This window comes from Trachypithecus francoisi, unplaced genomic scaffold (assembly GCF_009764315.1).
Source record: "Trachypithecus francoisi isolate TF-2019V2 unplaced genomic scaffold, Tfra_2.0 Contig01474, whole genome shotgun sequence".
In the NCBI taxonomy this organism is placed as follows: Eukaryota; Metazoa; Chordata; class Mammalia; order Primates; family Cercopithecidae; genus Trachypithecus; species Trachypithecus francoisi.
Window position 1 is genome coordinate 9,252,579 of NW_022681435.1, and position 26,681 is coordinate 9,279,259.

Genomic DNA, 26,681 nt, shown 5'->3' on the forward strand with positions numbered 1-26,681 from the left:
TCCAGCCTGGGTGACAGAGTCAGACCCTGTCTCAAAAAAAAAAAAAAAATTGGGGAAATAATTTTCGATCATCAAGGTTTATTTAACTTGAAGACCAGTGAGTTACTGGAGATCATGTTAAATAAGGTTAGATTTCATGAAAACACACTCAGCAGTAACAATGCCTTTCACTCCTGCCACACCTTCACTCAACAATAACAAGTTAAAGTGGCTCTCCCCTTCCTGTCCTCCCCGGGACCCCCCAACCTCTTGGTGGCCAAAGGATGGAAGAGAACTTGGAACGGGCGTTTCCATTCTGGTGCTAAATACTATACAGCCGTGACCCTTTTCTTGAACACATTTTGAGAGTGCCCCTGAGTGTCACGAATAATGAGCTTCATCGCTGTCAAAAAATAAAAACTAAAAAGGACTTGCTTAAGTAGTTTCATATGTAAACTAACAGAGTAGTTTATTGTTTGTAATTTCCAGTGTAGGGTTTATCCAATTATCTCTCTACTGTCCGGAAGGCCGGGCATGGGGGATTCCAGTGACAGGAAAGGCATCTGCCATGGCCAACCCTTGCAGGCCAAGCAAACCCTAGCGCAGACTGCAGCAGATCCCACTGGGGTGCCCACGTGGTGGAGGGGGTTCCCTTCGGAGAGCAAGGTCTCCTGGCAAAATAACCCTAGTGTGAGGCTTAACTTCCTAACTTCTTCTAACTACTTTGCAAGAATCTGTTATTTATTGCAGGAAAGGGAGTCAAAATGAGCTGGGAGTGTATGTATGGCAGGAAGGGAGTGATGTTGAAACGTGCTTGAGGTGACAGCCAACACCTGTTATTGTAAAGGATTTAGGGCACAAAGGACACTATGGGGTGCCCTCATAGAGGGAGGCCTCTGATGGGTGGTCGAGGTGGCTCTGGGGCAGAAAAACAGACTTCTGGGTGAGTCTAAGCTTGAGAGAAGACTGAGGTCAGCCTGGTACCTCTGCAGCTCACTCTTGGGGGCCGAGTTCTTGCTAAGTGACACAGAAACCTTAGCCTCCCCTTCATTCTTTTTATGGATGGCAGATCCCTTTAAAACCTGCGTTGGATCATTTCACTTCCCTGATCCAAACCGTCTGCTGGCTTCTCATTACATGCAAACAAAACCCAAAATCCTTGAAAAGGCATTCTGGAAATCCATGGGGGCTGTTCCGGTAGTCACAGGACAATCGGGAGTCATTAGTGGCATTTAGGGGGTGGGGCCAGACAGGCTGGACAACGTGCAGCACATGGGATGGTCTAGCACAAGCCACAAATGTCCTATGTCCCCCAGAACTTTCCAGCCTCCCCTGGAAGGGCTGAAAAGCCTACGCCATTTTACCTGTCAACACAAGGGTTTCCTCCATGATTTTCATAAATGCTGGATTTCAATAGGGAATGATGTACTTTGCTTTGTTTAGAACTTTAGTAACACGTATTCGCCATTTCAGAAATATCACATCACTAGAGTCAACACCAATTATGTCATTTGAGTGGCCAATATAACACATCTGCAGCCATCTGGATTTATAGCTGCCACATTGGCCATGATCCTACAAGTGGGTGCAAAACATATGACCACACCATTATGTCTTCCAGTGTGGTCATGAAATACTTCTAAGTTCATGATACATTTCTCCCCTTTTGTACTTCCTTTCAATTACAGTTAAGGCATTGTATGGATGGTTTGTAATGATGTGGGTAGATAGATGATATTTTCTACAAATTCCATCATTGAAGAGTGAAAAGGGTGTTATTAAATATCTGTCATAAGAAGTGAGGTTTGGGTCTGGCCAGGGCTGCTTTCCTCCATCTCATTTCCCGCCACTTGCCCTCCCTCCTGCTGCAACACCTCTTTCTCCCTTGTTGGCATGCCCAGCCTTTTCCTGGGCCCTCCACCTGCTGCCTGTCTGAAAGACCCTTCTCTCAGAGATCCACAGGGCTCCTTCGTCACTTCCCTTCCTCTGTCCCTAACTCTCCTTTTTCTTCCTACAGAATTTATCAGAGCCCAACATTACATTTTCTATTGAATTATTTCTTGGCTGTCTCTAGTACTAGAATTAAGCTCTATGAGAGTGAGGATTTGCTCTATCTCGTTCCCCAGCACCAAGAATAGTGCCTGAGACATAAAAGGCACTTTTCGGCCGGGTGTGGCAGCTCCTGCCTGTAATCCCAATGCTTTGGGAAACCAAGGAAGGAAAATCACCCGATGTTAGGAGTTTGAGACCAGCCTGGCGAGACCCTGTCTCTATAAAAAAAATTTGTTAATGAGCCAGTGCAGGGTCTCATGACTATAATCCCAGTGCTTTGGGAAGCTGAGGCAGGAGGGTCACTTGCCTGGGTGACAGAAGGAGATCATGTCATTTTTTTTTTAAGGTACTTATTAACCTTAGTAGATGACTAAAGGAAGAAACACACATACAAAAGTCTGTTCCTACCAATAGGCTTAGCTTCCCCAGAAACCAGGAAATTTTACTCTCCCACCCCCATAACCACTGTTGCAAAATGGCTTTCTCTTCCACTGACTATGTTTCTCATGCCCACCCTTTGCTAGGTAAAGAGCAGTAAAAGGGAAAATGGCCAATGAAAAGGAGGGGGATACACTTTTTAAAAATAACTATATTTTCAGGACAGGCTCTGTGTGAGATACACTCTAATACGAGGACACGCCGTAGTCCTCAGTGGCCCCTGCCCATCCTCCCCACTCACTGTACAGAAACACACTATGGAGGCCAATATTTGATTCTAGAAGCCAGTGTCCCTCAACCCAACTTCTATAACTCCATACCCAACAAATGATGCTCAAAAACAAAAGCAGCTATTTTAAGATCACTAAACACTGGCTGGAGATGGCAAAACTGTGTCTTTCCTTATTCTTTTCTTCATTTTTGCTTTTCATCAGGCCACTGCCCCTCCTACTTCCTTAAAATGAATTTTACTCAGAAATTATCAGGAAGAAAAACTATTCAAATCAAAATCTCAGTAGCTATTTTTGTCGATCTTGATAAACTTACTCTAAAAGTCACCTGGAAGCCCAAAAGGCCAAATACAGTCCAGATACACTTGAAGAAAAGAAAATGATGGGAAGGTCATATTCTACAGGATACTGACAAAGACTCTCCTACACCAAACTCAGGTCAGGCTCACCAGAGCCTTCTCTTCCACTAGACCCTGACCTTGGGCTTCCTTTTTCTGTCTTGTAGAATCCAGTTTAAGCAAGAATCCTACTAGTTTTAGTGAAAATTCTCTACTTTTGGTATCTGTCCTCACCCCTAACTCCTGATACCTTATCACCCTGGCCTGCCTTCAGCAAGAATTCTATTGAGTTGGTCTAGCAAGAATCCCCGTCTCTGATGTTTCCTCTTAGTTTCTCTTCCATCCACCGACTCCACCCTGCTCCTTGACTATAAATCCCCTCTTGTCCTTGTAGAAGTTAGACTGGAGCCCAGTCTCTCTCCCCACCATAGTAAGACCCCATTGCAGTGGTCCCTCTACCTATCACAATGTTCCCCTCCTTGAATAAAGTTTTCTCTGCCATTTTTAACAAATGTTACAAATATTTTTTTCTTTAACAGTATTAAGACTTATAGAGCTATTAGTAAGACAGTGTGGCATTGGCGCAAGTGTAGGAAAACAGACCAGTGGAACAGAATAGACAGACTCATAAACAGACCCACACAGATACAGGCACCTAAGTTTTGAAAAACCTAACACTATCACGAATTAGAAAAAAGACGTCTTCCCCCAATAAATGTGGCTGAGTTAACTGGATATCCATGTGGGAAAAAAGGGAAACATGCCTCTCCCAATTCACAGCATTCATATAACTCAATCTGAGGTGCATTATGTAGATATAAGTAAAAAAGACAAATGATACAACTTTTAGAAGTTAACATAAGAGAAAATCTTCACAACTTTGGGATAGGCAACAATGTCAAACAAGACACAAAAAGTGCCAACCATGAAGGAAAAGAGTGATAAATGAGGTTACATAAAAATTAAGAAATTCTTTTCATCAAAAGATTCTGTTTTGAGACTAAAAAGACAAGTCACAAATTGGAAGAAGATATTTGCAACATACAAAATTAACGAAGGATGCATCGCCAGAAGCTGCAAAGAACTCCTACAAATCCATAAGAAATAGACAACACAGTTGAAAAATGGGCAAGAGATTTGCATAGGCACATCCTAAAAGAAAATAAGCATATGAAAATATTATTAGTAATAAGTAATCAGGGAAATGCAAATTAAACACACAATGTGATACTACTGTGAACCTGCCAGAATGGCTAAAATTAAAGAGACTGACAGTTCTAAGTTTGGACAGTATACAGAACAACAGGAATTCTCATACATGGCATTACATATACAATAATTTGACTACTTGGTGTGTTCCCAACAGAAATATATGCACAAGGCACCAAAGGACAGGTACAATAATGTCCACAGCAGCATTATATATGATAACTAAAACAACAGGATGGATAAATACAGTGGGTGAACTTTTACAATAAAATACAACAAGGAAAATGAACAAACTTTAGCTTCATGAAATCTCATAAACGTAACTATGAACAAACGAAGCCCAAAACACAAAATACACATACTATAATTTCATCTACATGAAGTTAAGTAACAAGCACAACTAATTTATATCATTGAGGGTGACATACTTAGGTGGTAAAAGTGTAAGGAAAGTAAGGAATTGGCTACCATAAAAGTTAACATAATTTCTACCTTTGGTGGAAGATACAGGGCTATGATTGTCAGGGCACATGGCCTTATGGGGACTGGCAATGCCCTGTTTCTTTTACCTGGATGATGGTTAAAAAGTGTTTACTTTAAAATAGTCCAATGGGATATACGTTTATATTTTATGTACACTTTGGTATATTTATTATACTTCTAAATAAAAGATTTTTTTAATGAAGGAAAATCATAATTCAAAAAGATAGAAGACTATCCATGTCAAACTGCATGAGATCACAGGCTTTGGAGTGAGACATACCTTTGATCCAGTCCTACCTCTGCCACTTACTAACTGTATGATCTTGAATGAGTTATTTAAACTCTCAAAGTCTCAGTTGCCATATCTATTAAATGAGGGTGATAATATCTATTTCTCAGGGTTATAAAATGGATTCAGATCCTATATATAAAGCACCTACTAGAACATCTGGCATACTGTAAACCTCAAGAAATGGTAGCATTGCAAATTGTGTATCTGATAATGGATTAACGTCCAGAATATGTAAAGAATGCCTACAACTCAATAACAACAAAACAACCTGATTTTTAAAAATCAACAAAGAACTTGAACAGACATTTCTCTAAAAACAAGATAAATGAATGACCAATACACACATTAAAAAGATGCTCAACATCATTAATCGCTGGGGAGATCCAAATCTAAACCACAATAAGTTAACCACTTCACACCCATTAACAGGGCTATCTTCAAAAATCAGAATATAAGAAATGCTGGCCAGCAAGTAGAGGAGCTGGAACCCTTGTACACTGCTGGTAGAAATGTAAAATGGTACAGCTTCTATGGAAAACAGTATGATGGTTTCTCAAAAAATTAAACATAGAATTACCATAGGATCTAGAAATTCCACTTCTGGAAGTGGAATTTCAAAAGAATTGAAAGCAGGCAGTCAAACAGATATGTGTATATATCATTCATAGCAGCATTAGTCACCATAGTCCAAAAGGGGAAGCAGCTTAAGTATCCATCAATAAATGAATGGAGAAACAATATGCGGTAGATCCATGCAATGGAATATTATTCAGCCTTCAAAAGGAAGGAAGCTGTGAACCTGCCAGGCCAAAACATGGATAAACCTTGAAGACATCATGCTTAGTGTAACATGCCAGTCACAAGTGTGAGTCCACTTATGCGAGGTACCTAGAGTAGTCAAGTTCGTAGAGGCAGACAGTAGTATGGTGGTTGCCAGGGCTGCAGGCATGCAGGAACAAGGCATTACTGTTGAACAGATCCCGAGTTTCTGTTTGAGAAGAAAAAAATAATCTGGTGATAAATGAGAGTGATGGATGTACGGCATTGTGAAGAAACTTCATGCCACTAAGCTGTACATCGAAAAATGGTTAAAATGATAAATTTTATGTTATATACATGTTACCACAATTTAAAAAAATTTTTTTAAATATTAATAATAGGCCAGGCGCGACAGCTCACACCTGTAATCCCAGCACTTTGGGAGGTGGAGGCAGGTGGATCAATTGAGCTCAGGAGTTTGAGACCAGCCTGAGTAACACAGTGAGACCGGTGTCTCTACAAAAAAATACAAAAATTAGTTGGGCACAGTGGCATGCGCCTATAGTCTCAGCTACTTGTGGGGCTGAGGCAGGAGGCGTCCTTGAACCCAGAAGGTTGAGGCTACAGTGAGACATGTTCATGCCACTGCACTTCACTCTGAGTGACAAATTGAGACTTTGTCAAAATACGGAAGAAAGAAAAAAGAAAGAGAGAGAGAAAGAAAGAAAAAGAAAAGAAATAGTAGCAACTGTTATTGTAAGACACCTCCACACATCAGAGAAGTTAATTTTAACATGTTAAGAACAGAGAGAAGCCAACATATCCACCTTAGGTTGATGGTCTGTTTTTTTGTGTTGTTGTTGGTAGTTGGGTTTGTTATTTTTAAATTACCTTCTCTAATACTTCATTAACAATTTCACTAAGTTATTTCATCTTTCAACATAAATACACACCAGGATTCCTTCTGGTAAAGACCAAACAAATATTAGTCTATAGTAGAAGCTAATACTATCACATTTACTAAGTATTCTATTTGCAATTTGACTATAGCCCAAAGCCTTTCGTTGGCTAAAGTGAGCCTAACGCTGATCAGGTAAATTAAAAATTATAGTCGATTAAAAGGACATTAATATTACCTGACTCAATAAGTCATTTCATTTAGGGCTGTTATCACAAGTTCTTGACGTGTAATTAAGAAAGCTAAGCTACAGGTCACCCTTTGATGATGTTTAAGCTGCAGTTCTGGTTATCTTTAAACTGCGATTCCAATCCAGGAGTTGTAACTAGTAGTTATTTCTCTCATGGACCAAAAGATCAGAATTTTCCCTGGAAGTTTATCAGAAATGCTTTCAAGTTTCAAAATACTTGCCTGTAGTATCCTATAGTGGCCTTGAAAACAATCTGTCCAAATACCCAGTTTAACCCGTGGTTTAAAGTAATAAAGGAAGTTGACTTCATTTATTTGTCTTTTTTCCTTCCTAAATGGCAGTTTGATTTGTAAAGCATGGCAATGGAATGAAAATCTCATTTTTAAGGTTAGCTTTAACATGCATTCAATATCTCAAATGCCATTACAGATTTTACTTACTCAAAACACCAAAAAGTCATCATCACGACCCTTCCAAAATCTACTAATGACTTCTGTGAAAGGCACTGAATCTTTGTAATTAGCCAAAGTGAGACCATGTATGTCAAAATACAGGCCCTGGTTCACAGAAAATGCTTAATAAATGACAGTTAAAAAAAAAAAAAATATATATATATATATCATAATAGCACAGGTTGAATGTGCAGGGTCCATGTAAATTTATTATCCCATTTTAGCTGAACAGATTTTAGAACATTCAGTGATTCCATTCCATTTTGTAAATTACTGAGCTGTACCAATTCAAAAATTCTTCTGAAACTCAATTCCCAGGCATTTGGCTTTTGTTCCTGGGATTTCCACTGCTTTAGAGAATCCAGCTTTAATGGGCTCCTTTCTGAGAAATTCTCCATCGGTTCTGAGAAGTACTTCTATTGAATGCTCCATTTAATTTCATTTTGCAATTAACGAAATTTTCAAGACATATTTCCCCTCTTTTGAAAAATTTCTAGTTATTTTTTTCTTGCCTTTTGGGTAATTAGGAGGAGCAAACTCCCTCCACTAAGAACTAAAGGCAATAAGTACAGCAACAAAAATACCAAATGTCAAAACAAATGTCATTTTCAGAGTTCTGAAACGCTCATCTCTCAGAATTGAAAACATTCCATGTCACCTCTATGGGTCTTTGGTTGCTAGCTCTCAAATTGATTCAGTAAATTCAACCAATAGTAAAGCTTTTAAGGTTTTTAATCTTCCTTGACAAAAATCCTTAACCTTCTCCAGGCTGGGAGGTACAGTCTTTTCCTGCCTGTGAATCTCTACCAGTTTGGTAATAAAACAAACCACTAATTTAGTTGTTTATTATTCTTAGCCTAAAGATGTTTGCGTGGCTAGCTGAGGACAAATGTACTGTATCTGCTCTTCTTCTTTTTAAAGTTTTAAACCAATAGTCACTGAACAAAATCAGCCAGGAATGATCTTCTGCTCATGGGAACCGTATCCCAACTCAGAACCACACGCAGAAGACTGCAGGGCCTCGAGGTCTGTTATCTCACCAAATCACTATGTGGCAAAAATACTGGTTAAATCACTTTCCCAGTGACCCCAGAATTTTCAGTTCAATTCTATCCCTCCTAAGTCACCAGGGCCTCTTTGGTAATGGATGAAACCATGAAGTTTGGTTCAGAGGAAGCAAAGATACATTCAAATGTGAGAATCAACTGCTCCCCAAGGATTCTTCCTGCTTCCTAGTTTTAGGTAGATCAAGAGCACTTTTAAAATAAACTTGGCATTTGTTTCCTGTTAGAGTGGAAAATCTGACTGCAGACTCCACAGCGACAGCAAAGAACCCTTACTTTTCTGGGCAATCAAAATCCGACTTTTGTCACTCTTAACTGCAGCAGGTCAGCACACAGGGTACCAGTGTGTCGCTGAGCGCGCTGACGAATGACTGTGGTGCTGGCAGCCTTGACCTGGGGGCACTTCTGAGGAGCTTTAAAAAATACTAATTTCGGCCGGGCGCGGTGGCTCAAGCCTGTAATCCCAGCACTTTGGGAGGCCGAGACGGGCGGATCACGAGGTCAGGAGATCGAGACCATCCTGGCTAACACGGTGAAACCCCGTCTCTACTAAAAAATACAAAAAACTAGCCGGGCGACGTGGCGGGCGCCTGTAGTCCCAGCTACTCGGGAGGCTGAGGCAGGAGAATGGCGTAAACCCGGAGGCGGAGCTTGCAGTGAGCTGAGATCCGGCCACTTGCACTCCAGCCTGGGCGGCAGAGCGAGACTCCGTCTCAAAAAAAAAAAAAAAAAAAAAAACTAATTTCTGGGTTCCACTCTCCAGCCCAGATATTTTTATTAAATTGGTCTGAGATGTGGCCCGGGCGGCAGGATTTATAACCATTGCCTCGATGATGTTAATGGAAGCCCTTTGAGGTAGAAGAAGGTAGACAGGACTGACTCGGAGCGCATCATCAACCACCTCTTCCTCCCCACTAAGAAGCCTAAGAATCCCCCAAAATGGGGGTGCAGTGGTTGAGGAGAAAAGAGAGGAAGTCATGTATACTTTTGCAGACTTTCACACAAGGACCCATGTGTGCTAAGCACAGTCCCCAAACAGGGGACCCCAGAAGTCCTATTCCTAAGATCCGAATTGCACCAAAGGTAGACAGACTCTTCTCGGAGTTATTCACAGCAAGGCAGGCTTTGCCTGGCATGTACGCGCCAGACCCAGCCTCTGCAGTGCCTATGTGGCAATGCTTAAGCAGTTCCCAGCACCCGACATGGTACTTTAAACCAGTTCATTAGTTTGAAATTTTAAATCCAAAGAAAGCTACCTTCAAATCTGACTCAAGAGCATAAAATTTCAAAGCAGAGAACACCACCAGGCTAGTAGTGAAGCTTCTTATTTTTAAATGGCATAGGGGAACCTTGAGTAAATATTTGGTTGCAATGTATTCCAGGGGTGGGGGGTTTGGATGGAGAGGAACTGCTGGTTTTTATTCAAAATCCTCCTCCTGCTGGGTCCAGGTCAGGGCTACGCAGCTCTGGCTGCAGGCTGTGAGAATCCTGGAAGGCTCCAGGGGCTGGCTCCCACCATGCTCCACTCCAGCAAGGGCAGACGCCAGGAAAAAATGGAAAGGGGGAGTCAGGCATGGAAGGTTTCAGACTTGCTGCTGGCAAAAGGCTGCAGAGCATCCCCAGAGAGCAGAGGCCTCACAACCAGGCTCCCTACCTCGCTGTCCTTCAGGACCGCTCACAGCTGGCTCACCTGCAGCTGCGCCACCCAAGAGACAGAGACAGGCTCACACGCAGCAGCTGGAGAGAAGAGGCTGGAACGAGGATTCTTTCTAAATGGAAAAATAAAGATCACTGGGGGAACTTCTCGCCCGTCCAGCAGTTGTGTGTACTCAGCTCCCCTGGCAGGGAATGAGGGCCCATTGTTCCCTGCTGAAGACCATTGCCCTGGAGATGGGATGGGTGGGAAGAAAAATGTCAGTAGGGGCTCTGTCCTTGCCACCTTCTCTCTCTGGCTGACCTCTGGAATTCTCTCTCTGGCTGACCTCTGAGTTCCAGGAACGGAAGGGGCCCTTGTGATGCTCCCAACATCTCTCCAAGAATGCACGCCCTTAAGTGGGGCTGTAGCTAGGTAAGGAGGCAGCTGTAGCCTGCATCCTCCCCACAATCTTGTGACAGGGGAACATATGCAAATATGAGGTGGGTCACTGCCGGGGAGGTACTGGATGGGGGATGTGTTCAGGAGGCTTGTGCCAGCCATGGACTGAACATATGTCAGCCATGTGGTATGGCTCTTACACAAAAACAGAATCCTGAGCTTGGTTTCACAAATAGGCTCATCTCCTCTCATATCTGAGTGTGTAGGGGGAGAGGGTGCACCGTTTCCATGCAGGGCAAATGTGTCTGCATGGGGGTGGGGCTCCTCATCTTGCCATGGGTTTGGAAAGTACTAGAAGTGCATCTCACTCAACTTGATTTAACAAGCATGTCTCTGTCATCCATGGCTTCTGTTGGCAACTTAAATTTGACAGCACACAAACTATGTGATGGTGATGGAGGGGCAGGTATAGTAACATCCAGTTTCCCAGGGAGTTTGCCACCAGGTGGTGGCATTCTTCCTGTCCTTTCCGCAACAGCAGCCTGGGAGGTTTTCAATGCCCTTATTTCTCCTGGGTATATCTGAACTATGTCCTGCTCTTATACACATAAAAGGGTCACTTGAGGAGCTTTGGCTATGTGGCAGCTGTTTGGAAACAGGTTGCCTGATGCATTGACAACCACAGGACATCTGGAAGAGTAAAACCTGCCCCGAAGCTGGCGTGCTACTTGTACATTAAAATGGGAGCATAATGTAAAAGAAAAGGCTTAACACTTCCTTCACTAGGTTCAAACTTGCTGTGATTATTTAGGAATTCATTTCATTTAACCAAATATGAATTGAGCACCTTTTACACAGTTGGGGTCAGCGGTGTCAAAAGAGACATGAATAATTATGATACAAAACCTATTGTACACATACACAGAAAATGAAAGTAGACACAAAATGAATAAACATGAAATGAATGGAAACAAAGGATAGGTTAATTTTCATTGAAGGGGAGGCAGGAGGGTTCAACAAAGGAGTTGAATGTAGCTGGGACGTAAGATTAGGGCAGGAGTAGGGGCTAGGATTGGGAGCAGAAAGTAAGGAGGACAGACAGTGTTAGTGGGAGGTAGACTGGAAAGTGGGCTGGTGCCAGCCCTGAAGGTCAGCTGTACACCAAACTCTGTAGCTTGGTATACAGGGACCTGTGAGCTGACCTTCAAGGCTGGTACCCTGAAGGTCACTGAAGGGGAGGCAGGAAGATTTGGCTTGGGGCAGTTTCCAGGTGAGAGGCAAGAAGTAAGGAAAGAAGGCTGAGATGGCACAGAATGGTGGGAAGGGAGCCCTTGGTACCCAATCTCTGCCAGGCAGGGACCCATCTTGCTATCCCATGATCCCCTCATGACAATTGCATGGAGTGGATGTCATTATCCCCATTGCAGATCTGGGTCTCCTGGGTCCTTTCTCAAAATAAGACCCATTCAAAAGACACCTCCCACAACATGGGTCTAACTACAGGTCTCCCGAGGCCACTAGGGAAGGATACTAGCACATTCAACAGCAAAACTGTCCCAAAACATCTTCCGTAGACATCTGTCCCTCTTCAGCGTTTTGCTTCTTGTGGCCGTTGTTCTCTTTTCTCCCTCTCTCACTTCTCTCTCTACTACCCCCTTCTTGGATCCCTTTTCTCACAAGAGCTCTAGGCCACCATTTCTTACTCAGAGTGACTTCCTGCTTCTCTGGTCTGCCCATCAGTCACCCCAGTTAGCAAGACGAAGAGTCCTCCTCAGGAACCAACCTCCTTAGAAAGTCTTAGAATTCTGTAGGCTCCTTATTCTATACTCTGGCTGGGTCACATTCTAACAAGGAAACTGAAGCTCAGAGAAATTAAGTGTTTCTCAAGGTGCTCAACAGAGATGTGTTTTAGGAAGATAAATGGCATTGATGAAGAGGATGGATAGGCTGGGAACAGGTGCTGAAAAAGAGGGATACCAATTTATGACATTTTGGAAAACACAAAACTCTAGGGATATAGAAGAGAAGAGCAGTTGCTGGGGCTAAGGGTTGTGGGGTGGGGGTCAGTTTGAGTACAAACTCTCATGATAAAATATTTTTGGGGGGTAACCGACTTGTTCTGTATCTCGATTAGAGTAGTGGTTACTTCTCTGTGCATCTATCAAAACTCACAAAGTTACACAAAAATGATGAATTTTACTGTAGGCAAATTTAAGAATAATTTTTTAAATGACAGAGAGACTGGCTAGGAGGTTACAGCATATGCAAGAAGGAATGAGAGGTCGAATGAGAGCAGCAGCAGCAGGATAAAAAAGAAAACTGAAAACCAGAGATCTAGGGAAGAGAGATTTTAGAAGCAGGATTCAGATATGTGGGGAGTACGAGTGAAGAACTCAGACACGCAGACTTTCAGGGCTGGAAAGGATCTTAAGAGATGATCCAGGAAAGCTCTATCTCACAGATGAGAAAACGAAGTTGAAAATGATTTAAGAGTTTGGGGCTCTGTCTGGGTGGACGGTGATATCATTAACCAGACAGAACAGACATAGATGAGCAGGCTAGAGGAGGAAGTTGATGAGTTCATTTTGGACATTTTGATTTTGGAACATTTTTGTCACCAGGATTTCTTTTTTTAGTTTTTAGGAATTTGAAAACAAAATTGTTGGGTTTTGGCATTGAGTGCAATATCTTTCCACAAATACTATTTCATTACAGCTACAATGAAAAAGAACTTTGAATACAGATCCCTACATGAAGATGACACATTAGCTTCTTCTGAGTTGTTTTTGTTTTGTGACTTTCCTTCAGCATCACAAAGAGGGAATGATACTGACCCAATAAAGATTTTAGGCACATTCTCCATTAACGTACTTGCCATGAACACTATCATATTTTCATGTGTTTATACAACAAAGCTTTTCCTTCCTTATTAAAAACAATACAAACCAAGCTTTGAAAAGCAGTTGTTTTCCATTCTTACTGATGCTAGGCTATAATTCACTGCTGTTTTGTTTTCGTTTCAGAATATTCAGCAAGCAACCAAGGGAAGATGGGCATTGACTTGCTATTAGTCAGTAGGCGCAGCCTAGTGAAAGTTTCCATGCTGCACATAGGGCTGAAATCAAGGAGTCTTTTGTCCGTATTTCAGAGCAATTGGAAAATGACTTGGTTTAGTAGTCAAGGAGAGAAAAGAAGTAGAGTTCTCAACACCCTCACAGCCATTGGGATATGCAACCAATTTTAAGAATCAGAACTTCAAGTTGCAAACTACCAAGAAAGCATAATGTTCTTGGCAGCAAAGTTTAATCACAGGAGAACAAAATAAATATAAAGCTAATAACATTTAAAATAACTGCCTACTGTTTCTTCAGGAGCTGAGTACAGTGAATGCAAAGATGGTGAGTCTTACGAAGAATCTAGAATGCCGGCACATTTAGGCAGGGGTCTTGTTTTGCTGGCTGATAAACCTACATGCTTAGCACAGTGCCTGGCACATAATAGGCTCTCAATATATAATTGCTGAATGAATGAATGAAGCTAGGAGAGAAGCGAACAAGTAAAGTAAGAGATAGCAAAGCCACCATACTTCATTCATCCATTCAGCAAACGTTACTGAGCTCTTACTAAAGTGAGGCCTTTTTTTAAGGGATGGTGGTAGATATACACAGGCCTAAAATAACAACTTAGAAAACAGCCCTAGGCCTCAACACGTTTATAACCTGGAAGAGGAAGAAGGAAAAGTATAGCAAACATTTGTATATCAAAGTAATATCAAAGAACATGTGACAAGGCCTGGAAAAATGGCACAAAAAAAGGCTGAAAAGGTGGTAAAGATTTAGAAATCAGCAGCGTCACTCCCAACAGGGATACTTTCATCCTGAAGGTGAGACCAGATCTGGGCCTTAAGGGATGGAGAATTCTGATGGGAACAGAATACTCTGGGATGTAAAAACAGCAGGAAAAAGATCCCCAGAGCAGAGAAGGCAGGGTGGGTTCAGAGCATAGCAATCTTGCTAAGGAGTAGCAGGGAATGATGAAGAAAATGTCACACAGGTTGAAATGAAAGGTGGAGAGAGGAATGTGAACAGCTGGATAAAAGGAAATGAAGACTACCTAGGAGAAGAGGAGACTTAAAAAAAAAAAAAAAAGTCATGGTAGCTCATGCCTATAATCCCAGCACTCTGGGAGGCCACGGCAGGTGGATCGCTTGAGGTCAGGAGCTCAAGGCCAGCCTGGCCAACATGGTGAAACCCTGCCTCTACTAAAAATACAAAAATAGGCAGGCATGGTGGTGCATGCCTATAATCCTAACTACTTGAGGCAGGAGAATCGCTTGAGCCTGGGAGGCGGAGGTTGCAGTGAGCCAAGATGGCGCTCAGTCTGGGTGACAGAGCGAGACTCCGCCTCAAAAAGAAAAACAATCAGGGAAGAATTTTAATTAAATCATCACAAAGTATAAGATAAACTGGAGTGAGGAGAAACTAGAGCAGGTGAATGAATTCCCCTAGAGAAGAGTTAAGAAGGTGGTGACAGCAAGATCAGTGAGGGAGAAATGGAGGGCAGAGAAGGATGTTGGGCTCAAAAACTTGAGCAGAAGCTGGAAGAATGCACCCTAGGTTTTGAGCTTGGGTGATCGGAATAGTGATGAGAGCAAGAAGAGAAACTGTTGAGTCCAAGAAAGGTTTTGGAGGGATGACGATGAGTTTAGTCCTGGATTAAATATTTTGATTATGTGTTTAATTTGAACTGCCAACAGGAAGTCCAGATAGAAAGGGTCATCAGGAAATGGTATATAAGCAGAACTGGAATTTGCAGAAATACCCATTTGAGAATCAGCTGCATACAGACGATAAGGAAGCTATGGGGATGAAAAAGGTCCCGCGCAAGAGAATCAGGACAAAAAAAAAAAAAAAAAATAGTGAGACAGTGAGTCAAGACAGGCAGTATTAAAGGAACTTCCCAACTATGTGCTCAACATAAAAATGGAAATGAGGCAAGGCTTCTTCCCTTAGAACATGTTTTTCATAGCAAAGGAGAATTCATTCCTGAAACTGGTTTTTATCTTGAGCTAAAGAAAACACCTTAACATTTCATTCATAGCAAGGACCATCACAGTAATCCTGTGCGACAAAGCTCAGGATAAATGCCATGGCAGGAATTTCACTTGAATGAAATAGGATGCAAGGAGGGAAACAGGAGCCCTTGCTTTGGGGAGATCTCCTTTCATGGACTCAGTTCAGGCTTCACTCAGCAGGAAAAAAATCTGCAAGGCTTAAGTAAGTACTTCTATTTGGTAGAAGGCAATGGAAATGAATAACCTAATTCATTTAATCTGCAGTTGCCACAGATACAAAAACAAGAGAAGATATGAGCACTGTGTGGGCCGAATGTTTCTTTCCTACTCCCACCCTCATCCCACCCGACCCTTTTTCCCAGGTCATTATCAACATATTTCAAAAGCCTCCGAGATGTTGATAAAGCAGCTCACCATCTGCGAACTCCTCCTCCACAGAAGAGTGATAGGTCTCAAGAACAAACCTTCCTACCTTAGCATGGAACAAAAGCCTGACTTTGACACCCGGCACCCACAGCTGTTTTCCACGAATAGAAAGAACACAGCCAACCCAACTGGCTCTTTGAAGGTACGCCATCCTTTTCCTGTGGCCTAATTTATGCTGCAGATTGAAAAGTGCGAAAAAGCAAAAAATGGATAAGGTTTTCACAAGTTACTTAGTAGATGCTGATTTTCTTCCTATATCAAATGCTTGAGGCGCATATGATTGGTTTGCATTTCTCTGTATTTGTCAAAAGAATCTCTAAATTGTTCCCCAAATGAATTATTATTTTGACTGGGGACACTGAAGTTCATGGTTATTTTTAAAAACTACATTTTGCCAAAAGTTATCACTCTTCTTACCAAGGATTCACAATACAGTGTTGATGAGAATGCGACCTAGTTGGACAGCTACCTTCAGATATGCCTCATGCCCTTCAACAGGTCATCATTTGCACTAGAAACCAATACTCATCAAGTGTCAACAGGTCCACCACAACAGGTCCATCCTGGGGATCATTCAGAGGAAGTTAAACACAAGAGTTTGCGATTTAAACCAAAGCATACCATCCCAATCTGTAAAAGACTCAGGAACACATGAAAGAGTACAAAGATAAAGCAAACAGCCTTGAATTACTTAGTTTAGTTGGAACTATTTTTGTCACACTATCAACCAAGGCCCTGGAGTACTCATGAGTATTTCTTTTTTTTCTCAATAAAGTGGGAAAAAATGCTGAAAGAATTTTTTAGATATATTCCTTTCTCATGTTGGAAAGATAATCTTACTGAAACAGGCATGGAATCTAGCTTATGTCTCCTTTCCTATTCTTAGAATCCTAAACAAAGAAATGAATGTCTAGAAGGTGGTTTGGGTAAACAGTTAGAAGATTCCCATGGGAAGCAAGTTAAATTAGAGTCCAAGAAGGCTAGAACCCACTTTATATCTCCTGGGCTCACAGGAGAGCTAGGTGATACGAGAAAGGGCCAGTGATGTGGACAGATCATGAAAGTGACAGCAAAGAGAGTCCAGGTAAGACCTAGTGAATGACTTAACAGATCAACTGGAGTAGTTTTAGTGGGTAAGTTTGCATGTTTCTAACGACACAGAAACCTACAAAATAGTTCACTGGCTTTCAGAAAAATACTGGAAGGATTGATCACAAACTCCTAGCCCCAGCCAACCCCAGTGCAAAAAAAAAAAAAAGTCATGCCCAATCCTTCAAAAGATTCATATGTGCAGGGTTATTACTCTAGGCATCCGCTTGCCTGGGACCATCCTGGCCTACCCTATTGTCCCAGTATAATGATTAATAACAAGTGTCTCAGCTTGGATGAGACATTTTATGGTCATCCTATATATGAAAGAATGGCAATCTAATAGGTTAATGAATATCAAGACAAATCACCTTTAGAAAGGCTTTCCTTTCTAATTGTGGTTCCAGACTACACAGCGCACTCACCCATACCATACTAGCTGGGACTTGCACTCTAGTAATAGAAAGGGAGAGAAGGAACACATTTCCTTGCACACAGAAGGAAATGGGTTCATATGTGGCACCACCCAGGTGCTCAGCAAATGGACAGCAAATAAACGGTCTTTGAAGAAAGGCAAAGAACGAACCCTCTTCACCAATGTCTTGAATGAATGGTTCTTCAGCCATGACACATCGTACTGAGGAATGGCTTAACAGTTCTCCTTGATTCTGGGGGTGAAATAAGTATGGGGGTAAAGAGCATCAGGAAGGCTTCTGCTGCAGGAAACCCTGCGAAGAAAGTGCTGAAGAAAGCGCTCTCCCACCACGCATTAGGGAAGGAGCTCAGGAGCTGTCTGCCAACTGCAGCAGGCACAGGCCCAGAGACAGAAGATGTCTGTGGTCTGGGTACCCTTCCTCCCGCTGCACGTTATGAGTAATAATAGCAACGGCTCTCATGTCACAACCTGGTGGCCGCTGGACCCTCACTTTGGTTGGAGGGTGCATCCCCACAGGGGAAGTTCAGAAGAGCCAAGCTGGGCTCTGCGCTTCATGCAACGTGCAAGATGTGCACCAAGACGACCTCACCCCTGGCTGGACTCAGCCCCAGGACAACACTCCCACCCCGCAGAGCCCAGCCAGGTTCTCAGTGGCCCCAAGATAGCACACAAGCAGCTGGGATGGGAAAACAAGGTTTAGTAATATGAAACCAAAATACTCCTCCAGCCTGACTGCACTGCCCAGGATGAAATTCTCTCTAATTCCACTGAACATCTTAAACCAAAACATATTCAAACCCTGAACATCAGCAGCGCTCGTACTTCTCTTTTTGGGGGCTGTGAAGGGAGGGTGGAGTGCTGCAAGAGAATAACAATTTTCAGCATAGGAAAATCCCCAATATGCAGGTTGTCACCTGCTTGATCTATTTTCCTCCCAACCAAGTTAAACAATCACCAACAGTTCTCTATGAGATATCTTCCACTGAGATTAAAGGAATGACCAGCAAGAAACTGCATATGTGTTGAGGTAGCGTGAGTGTGGGTTTTCAAATGGGTACATTCCCGGAAGACGGGACAGCAGGCTCTGAGGAGGCAGCTTTGGGAAAGAGACTGGGGTGTCCAGAGGACCTTGGATATCCATAATACTCACATATGAGTGCTTGTTCAGGGGCTGGGGGGAGACAAGTACATACAGAAATATCGTAACCAGTTTTCTCCAGTAAATACACCAAAACAAAGGAAAAGGAAAATGGGATCAAAGTATAGCCAGCAACGTGAAAAGTCTCATTTCAAAATCTAAAGTAAGATTTCAAAATAGAACATGGTTTAATAGAGTATGTAAATTTATGGAAACACTTCCTCACCCGGCTCCTGATCTTTCATGGGTACCTATCATGCAACCGTTCAGCTTTAAATCTTTTTTAGGAACCAGCTGGCTACCAGAGATCTTCACTCCTGTGCTTTCTCTCTCTCTCTCTCTCTTTTTTTTTTTTTTTTTTTTTTTGCAAACCTAGCATCTCCTTTCCATGTGATGCACTATGCTTGGAGCTGGCAGAGCAAAAGCCTGTCATTCTTAAAACATGAAGAGAATAATTCAGCGCCTTATTTTGTGATCACAGAGAATGCAATTAATACTTTGGCTGCCTTGGTATGTAGACCAAACCTTCTGCCACAGTGTTTTACAGTGCTGTTGTCCAGGGCAGCTCTGCCAATCTTTTCATTCCAACAGAAACGATGCCAGACTTCTCGGTGCTAAGCAAAGTATAATGAGGCGGAAGAGGTGGCTGGAACCCTCAGTGAGGGAATGTGCTCCTGGGGTGATTCTCTACAAAATACAAAGCTATCCCAAGATCCAACGGCTTTTGTCTCCCTGCATTTACGAAACCCAATTAAAATAAATTCTTTAAAAAGAAAAAGTAGTTAGGCTGGGCAGGGTGGCTCATACCTGTAATCCCTGCACTTTGGGAGGCCAAGGCCTGTGGATCATTTGAGGTAAGGAATTCAAGACTAGCCTGGCGGCCGGGTGCGGTGGCTCAAGCCTGTAATCCCAGCACTTTGGGAGGCCGAGACGGGTGGATCACGAGGTCAGGAGACCGAGACCATCCTGGCTAACACGGTGAAACCCCGTCTCTACTAAAAATATACAAAAAACTAGCTGGGCATGGTGGCGGGCGCCTGTAGTCCCAGCTACTCGGGAGGCTGAGGCAGGATAATGGCGTGAACCCGGGAGGCAGAGCTTGCAGTGAGTGGAGATCACGCCACTGCACTCCAGCCTGGGCAACGGAGCGAGACTCTGTCTCAAAAAAAAAAAAAAAAAAAGACTAGCCTGGCCAACATGGTGAAACCCTGTCTCTACTAAAAACACAAAAAATTAGCTGGGCATGGTGGCACACACCTGTAGTTCCAGCTACTCAGGAGGTTGAGGCAGGAGAATAACTTGAACCTGGGAGGCTGAGATTGCAGTGAGCCGAGATCACACCACTGCACTCCAGCCTGGGCGACAGAGCGAGACGCAAAAAAAAAGGGCAGTTAAATTCTTATGTCATTCATCCATGGTCCAAAAGCTTTTTAATTCATAGAAGGTATAAGACAGGGAAAATGGTTCTAAACCGAGAACACGCAGTGATTTACTAAATCATATGAGCAATGTGGGAGAATTACTATCTGTGTAACACTAGACTCTGAAGACAGGAGATAAGAAATAATTATAATTCGGCTGGGTGCGGTGGCTCACACCTGTAATCCCAGAACCTTGGGAGGCCGAGGTGGGTGGATCACGAGGTCAAGACCAGCCTGGCCAAGATGGTGAAACTGCCATCTCTACTAAAAATAAAAATAAAAAAAAATAATAAGCCGGGCATGGTGGTGAGTGCCTATAGTCCCAGCTACTCAGGAGGCTGGGGCAGAGAACTGCTTGAACCTGAGAGGTGGAGATTACAGTGAGCAGAGATTGCGCCACTGCACTCCAGCCTGGGTGACAGAGCGAGACTCCGTCTCCAAAATAAAAAATAAAAAAATTATAATTCATAGAAAGTGTAGGGACAAGGAGAACAGAGAGAACCAATAAACACAAGTAGGTATAAACGTTTTTACATATTATACTACAATATGTACATATTGGCTGTAGTTGCAAAGAAATCCTAGACCCCACCTGTGTCTGTCAAGGGCCAAGTGAATGGTCCAGGCCAATGATCTCATTTACCATAGACCCCAGAGTCCCCAGCACATCAGACAGCAGAAAGAGCAGCAGTGAGAAGCAAAACTTTTATACCATCATTGACAGTTTATTAATATGATTCTTGCTGATTCTCTGGCCTTCAAAACTCATAGAATCACAAAACGTTAGTGAAGGACCCTCTAACTCAACTCCCCCATTTGCAGATGAAGAAATGAAAGCTCAGAAGAGTAGGACATGCCCAAACAGCAAGTGCCTGGTGGGTCAGAAGAATACAACGCAAGGTCCCTTGCCCTAAATGCCCTACACAGCTCTCCCCCATATCCACCTCCTCTTTTTGATCATTTCTCTCTTCTTCCTTAGAACTGCACCTCCCCATCCTTTTTCCTAAGCCATCCCCAACGCTGGGTGACTCCCTGGGTCGGATCCCTTGCCTCTTTGGTCCAGGGTACCTGCCTTGTCCTTCCATCCCTCAAGGACTAAAGCCCAGTCGCAGGATTTTCTGACAGGTGGGATCCACCAACTTTGCTTCATCCTGCAAGGAATTTGCCCTAACAGTAGTTGACTCCCAACAGAAGAAAATGTCCCCTGGTTGTGACCCTGACCTTCCCCAATGGGCCTCAACATTCAGCAAGTCTTACCTTTACACTGAATATCCGCTACAGGCTTTGATTACTTTTATTAGCCAGCTGCAGGACATGTTTGTGTGTATTTACGTACACATGCACACAAAAATACTTCTAAGTGGGCTGTGTTCTATCATCTTTGGTACAGAAATAAAAGTAAATATTTCTGTGCATAAATTTTAGTATATTTCTAATAGGCATTGGAATAGAAGTCAAAAGTTCTATTTACAACCTTCCCAACCCAGCTGTAATGGTCCAGGCTGGCAAGAGTTAGAAACTACTGAAGTCCTTTTTTTGAGACAAGGTCTCACTCTGTCACCCAGGCTGGAATGGAAAGGAGTGGCACAATCATGGCTCACTGCAGCCTCAACCTCCCATCTCAGCCTCAAGGGATCCTCCCATCTCAGACTCCCAAGCAGCTGAAACTACAGGCACACACCACCATGACTGGCTTGTTTTGTGTTTTGTAGAGGCAGGGTTTTGCCAAGTTGGTCAAGCTAGTCTTGAACATCTGGGCTCAAGTGATCCTCCCGTCTCGGCCTCTGACAGTGGCCGATTACAGTGCTGGGATTACAGGCATGAACCACCACATCCACCCAGAAACTACTAAAATTTTATTCCTGGCTTAAATCTAAGGGCAGGCTGGCAACAGTGACCTCTTACACTTCACTATGCTCACCTGCAAAAGTATGGCGAGGCCTTCCCCGCCCAGCTCAGCAGACTGACAATGGGAGCCACAAGAACGTGAATATGAATGGACTTTAAAAAGGGTTACACAACTGTAGCTCATCTGCGGAAAAAAGGAAAGGTCTTTCTATCCTCCTATACAGTAATATCCAACTATGGAAATAAAAAGGTGACCACATTGTGCAATAAATGGTTACCAATCTAGACCAGTGCTGTACAAAAGAAATATAATGGGAATCGGCCGGGCGCGGTGGCTCACGCCTGTGATCCCAGCACTTTGGGAGGCTGAATCGGGTGGATCATGAGGTCAGGAGATGGAGACCATCCTGGCTAACACGGTGAAACCCCGTCTCTACTAAAAATACAAAAAAATAGCTGGGCGTGGTGGCGGGCACCTGTAGTCCCAGCTACTCAGGAGGCTGAGGCAGGAGAATGGTGTGAACCTGGGAGGCAGAGGATGCAGTGAGCCGAGATCGTACCACTGCACTCCAGCCTGGGCGACAGAGCGAGACTCTGTCTCAAAAAAAAAAAGAAATATAATGGGAACCACATAAGTAATTTTAAATTTTCTGGTGGTCATATTTAATATATTTCATTAAATTAATACAACCAAAATGTTATCACTTCAACACAAAATTAATATAAAAATTACTGATAAAACATTTTGCATTCATTTATTCATCATACTACATCTTTGAAATCCAGTAAACCTGGTGTGTATTTTATACTCCAATCGCATCTCAATTTAGATTAGCCACATTACATGAGCCTGGCAGCCACAGGTGGCCAGTGGCTGCCACAGCCATGGCACTGGAGAGGGTGGGAGTAGATTTTAGACACAATGTTATAGTGTCACACCTTGGTGGCACAGAGCAGCCTTTTCTCAGTGCCTAGCACAGCGCCTTTTAGTGACTAAATGACCAATCAATATGTGTGGGATGAGTAAATGTTTGGATATATACTGTGATCACAGAAAATCTGTGAGATAAGAGGAAGAATAAAGGACTTTTTGAAAAAGCATTAGTCTGTGTTGACCTTTTCCTGTTCCCAAAACACAGAAGTCTTGGCTCGCGGACTGCCAAAGGGAAAGCCGCTGCTGGTAATGAAATTCCAGGCGTGGCACCGGCTGATGGGATGAGCCATTCCTTTGCAAGCCACCTTGAACCTGCCTCTCTGTGGACTTGCCTGGCCTCTCAAGCGGCTGCTTCTAAAAGCCCAGGAACCCTGCTGAAAACAGATGAGCACGTGTCCCTGGGATCTGTATTCCTGTGAAATCATTTGCATTTTGTTAGGCAAATTTGCATAAAATTGAAGCCAAGAGAGCTTGGCTGGGTTTCCAGGCCGGCTCTCTCTCTCCGTGCTGCTATGGCCACCAGTATTTATCACCATTTACCAGGGTGGTCGAGCAAGACAGACCCCCAATTAGAATCGGCACACAAATGGAATCTCTTCCCTATGCTGACATGAAAATCAGCGTCCTCTGGGGTAAATGAGTGAAGGAACTCTGAGCTGTAATCTGGCTGCCACATCCTTTGTTATGACAAGAGTTTATTTTACACGACTCTGACCTATGGCTTGAAAACACAGCTTCAGTTGTGGATGTAATGATCCAGAACAGCACACACACCTGAATGCCAAGGAGCTCAGAGTCTGGCCCATGGGCCATCTGGGAAACCAAACTCACCATCCTTCATTCCAGAAAGCCAAGGGCTTCGACTCCTAAAGCAAGGTTTACCCTTAAGGGCCTCTCCTCCTTTCAGCTAGCTATGTTGAGGGCAAACTACAGGCAAGGTGCAAACAGCTACCCCTAAATGCACACGCTCATCCCTTCCTTTGGGGCACAGGACAAAAGTCAAATCACAGTGACGCCCAACCTACCCATGGCCAAGGGAACAAGGTAAATTACACAACAGAGAAGGACAAAGGTGGAAGGAAAAATACACAAAAAACAATGCAATGCTATTTTATATTTTGTTATTTTTATCTCAACTGCCTATCTCTTTCTAGGACTATTCCCCAGAGAAATTCCATTTTCATTACAAAACTAGTTTCTTATGCCTGGGAAAAGGCTGCGGAGCTGTTATCATTGCCATTGTTATTTCTACTAAGGTCATCTCAGATGGCATGTCTACGTGAGATAAATGGTTTCCTAAACAGGCTTCTCTGCATCCTGCCACCACTTAGGTTTGCCCCGAGTCATCACTTCTGAGGCCTTGAAAGCAGCAGCTTCCTGGAAGGCTCAAAAGCTGGGCGGCAGCAGAGCATCAGAATTAAGGGCACCAAGTACTCTGAAACAGCCTGGGTTCAAATTCCAGCCCAGCCACCCAAAAAGCTGTAATGAGGCGCCTCTGCAAGCCTCAGTGTTCTCATTTGCAAGACAAGGATAAAAACACCACCACCTCCCAGTACTGTTGTAAGAAAGAAATACACGAATAGCGATAGAACATTTAGAAAGCATTGGGCAAAGTACAGGCCATGTGAACCTCTGCTTTATCACTGTCATGAGTATAGCTGGGGTGTCACTTTAACACTTGCTAGTACTGCTCGTCATGTGTGCCCAGCTACCCGTCCATTCATTCACTCAATCAATATTATTGAGCATCTACTATGTACTTGCCTTGCGCTAAGCACTGAGTATTCAGCGATGATCAACTGTGTACAATCTTGTTGATTCTACCTTAGAACACCTTTTCAGGTAGTCCCTTCCTGGCAGTACCTACTGCCCATGCCTCGGGGCAGCTGCCCAGCACCTTCACTTGGGCACCTGACCCCACCTTCCCATCTGGCCTCCTTGCTGCCCTCACTGCCACCAACACACTGCTACCAGCAGTGTTTTCATCAACAAAAACATCCGGCCATGTCACTTACTATCCTGCTAGAAACCTTTACTGGCATTCCACTGCAGGAAAGATCTAATCAAACTCCTTAGTGGGGCACACAGAGCCTTGGAGAGCAAGCCTCCACTATCTTCCCACTTCATCCCCTTCCATTCCATCCCCAACTGCCCCTCTTCTGGTCACTCTGGCCTCTTTGCCATTCCCAAGCTTGGCAGGCCCTTCAAATACTCTGCTTATTTGCATATGGTACCCTTTCACATTCTCCAGAGAGCAAGATCTCTTTCTTTTTTTTTTTTGAACAAACTCTTACGTATCCTTCAAGCCCAGGCCAAATGGCACCTTCTCTGTGAAACCATCCTTAACTTTCCCAGGAAAAAACTCACTGGACTGTAATAAATCTGTTTGTGTGTCTGTTTCCCCAGGAGACTGTCCCCACCAAGGCCAGAGATCATGTCCAGAAACCCAGTAGGCACAAAGAATGTGGAACAAACAAATGACCACGTTTCATTGTACAGTGGTTTCAAAATGAAGTCAGGAGGCAGAGTTGAGGCTGCAAAGCAGCTCCTCACAAAAACCACTCTATGCATCCTGCAGCGGGGGAGGTGGCTCTTCTAAATATGTATACAACTTAATTTATGCACAGACAGAATAATTTAGATGCAGTAAGGCAGCAAAAACTCCCCCCAGAAATTACATCCCTATCCACTTGAGTCAAGTTCCTACTAATTCTCTACTCTAGAAAGGGAGGTAGGAGATGAAAAAGAATGAAAGAAGTCAGCAAACGCCCCGAAGGTCTCTTTGCCTATTTAACACACACACACACACACACACATATGTATATATTCACAGAGAAGGTGCCATTTGGCCTGGGCTTGAAGGATATGTAAGCGTTTGTTAAAAAAAAAAGAAAAAGAAAAAAAAAGAAAAAACAAAAAAGAAGGAGATCTTGTGCACGCGCGCTCTCTCTGTCTCTCTCTCTCTCTCTCTCTCTATATATATAGAGAGAGAGAATCATTTCACATAAGTAAATTTTTCAGATGCCTGAAGCCTAAACTTTTAAAAAATTTTAACCATTTGGAATGGAGATATTTCTGCAACTTACTATCCACTTTCCCTGAACTCTTTGACTCTCCCTACAGAAAATAACTCTATGTCTTGATGACTCAGTGGCATCATTAGGAATCACTAAGATCGTCCTGTGCTACGATCCAGTGAGAACTCCGGGAGCCATAGCGATCTTTGTGACTGCCCCACACAGAAGAGCCTCAGAGACTCCTGAGCTGGTTTTAAAAGCATTTTTGTCTTCTTCCTTGCTGTCAGACTCTAAAATAATTCTTTGAATAATTTACAGGCCTCCATTACCTCCTCTGTTGGGTCAATTCTAATTTAATATATTTGCTGTTTCTATTGGCTGGCGGGGGCAGGGGGTGGTAAATGATAACCAATTTTGTGAGAAAATGGACTTTTAAAAAAGCAAATGGTATGGAATATTATTCAGCCTTAAAAAGGAATGAAATTCTGACGCATGCCACGACATGGATGAACTCTGAAAATACATTAGATAAAACAAGCTAGATACAAAAGGACAAATATTGTCTAATTCCACTTATGGGAAGAAGCAAATTCTTCCTCGAAGAGTCAAATTTATAGAGACACAAAATAGAATAATGGCTACCCAGGACTGGGGAGAAAAAGAAACAGGGAGTTAATAGTTTAATGGGTAGAGTTTCCATTTGGAATGATGAACAAGTGCTGGAAACAGATGGCAGTCATGGATTACATACCAATGGTTTATGTAACCAAGTAAATGTGCTGAAGGACACTGAACTATACATTTAAAATGGGGTGAAAT

The 26,681-nt window shown here is 43.0% G+C and overlaps 1 protein-coding gene across 3 annotated transcripts in view; it reads right to left on the reverse strand.

Moving 5' to 3' along the window:
* BCL2 (BCL2 apoptosis regulator) overlaps positions 1 to 26,681 on the reverse strand; it is a 200,071-nt gene that overhangs the window by 153,947 nt on the left and 19,443 nt on the right. The window lies entirely within an intron of this gene.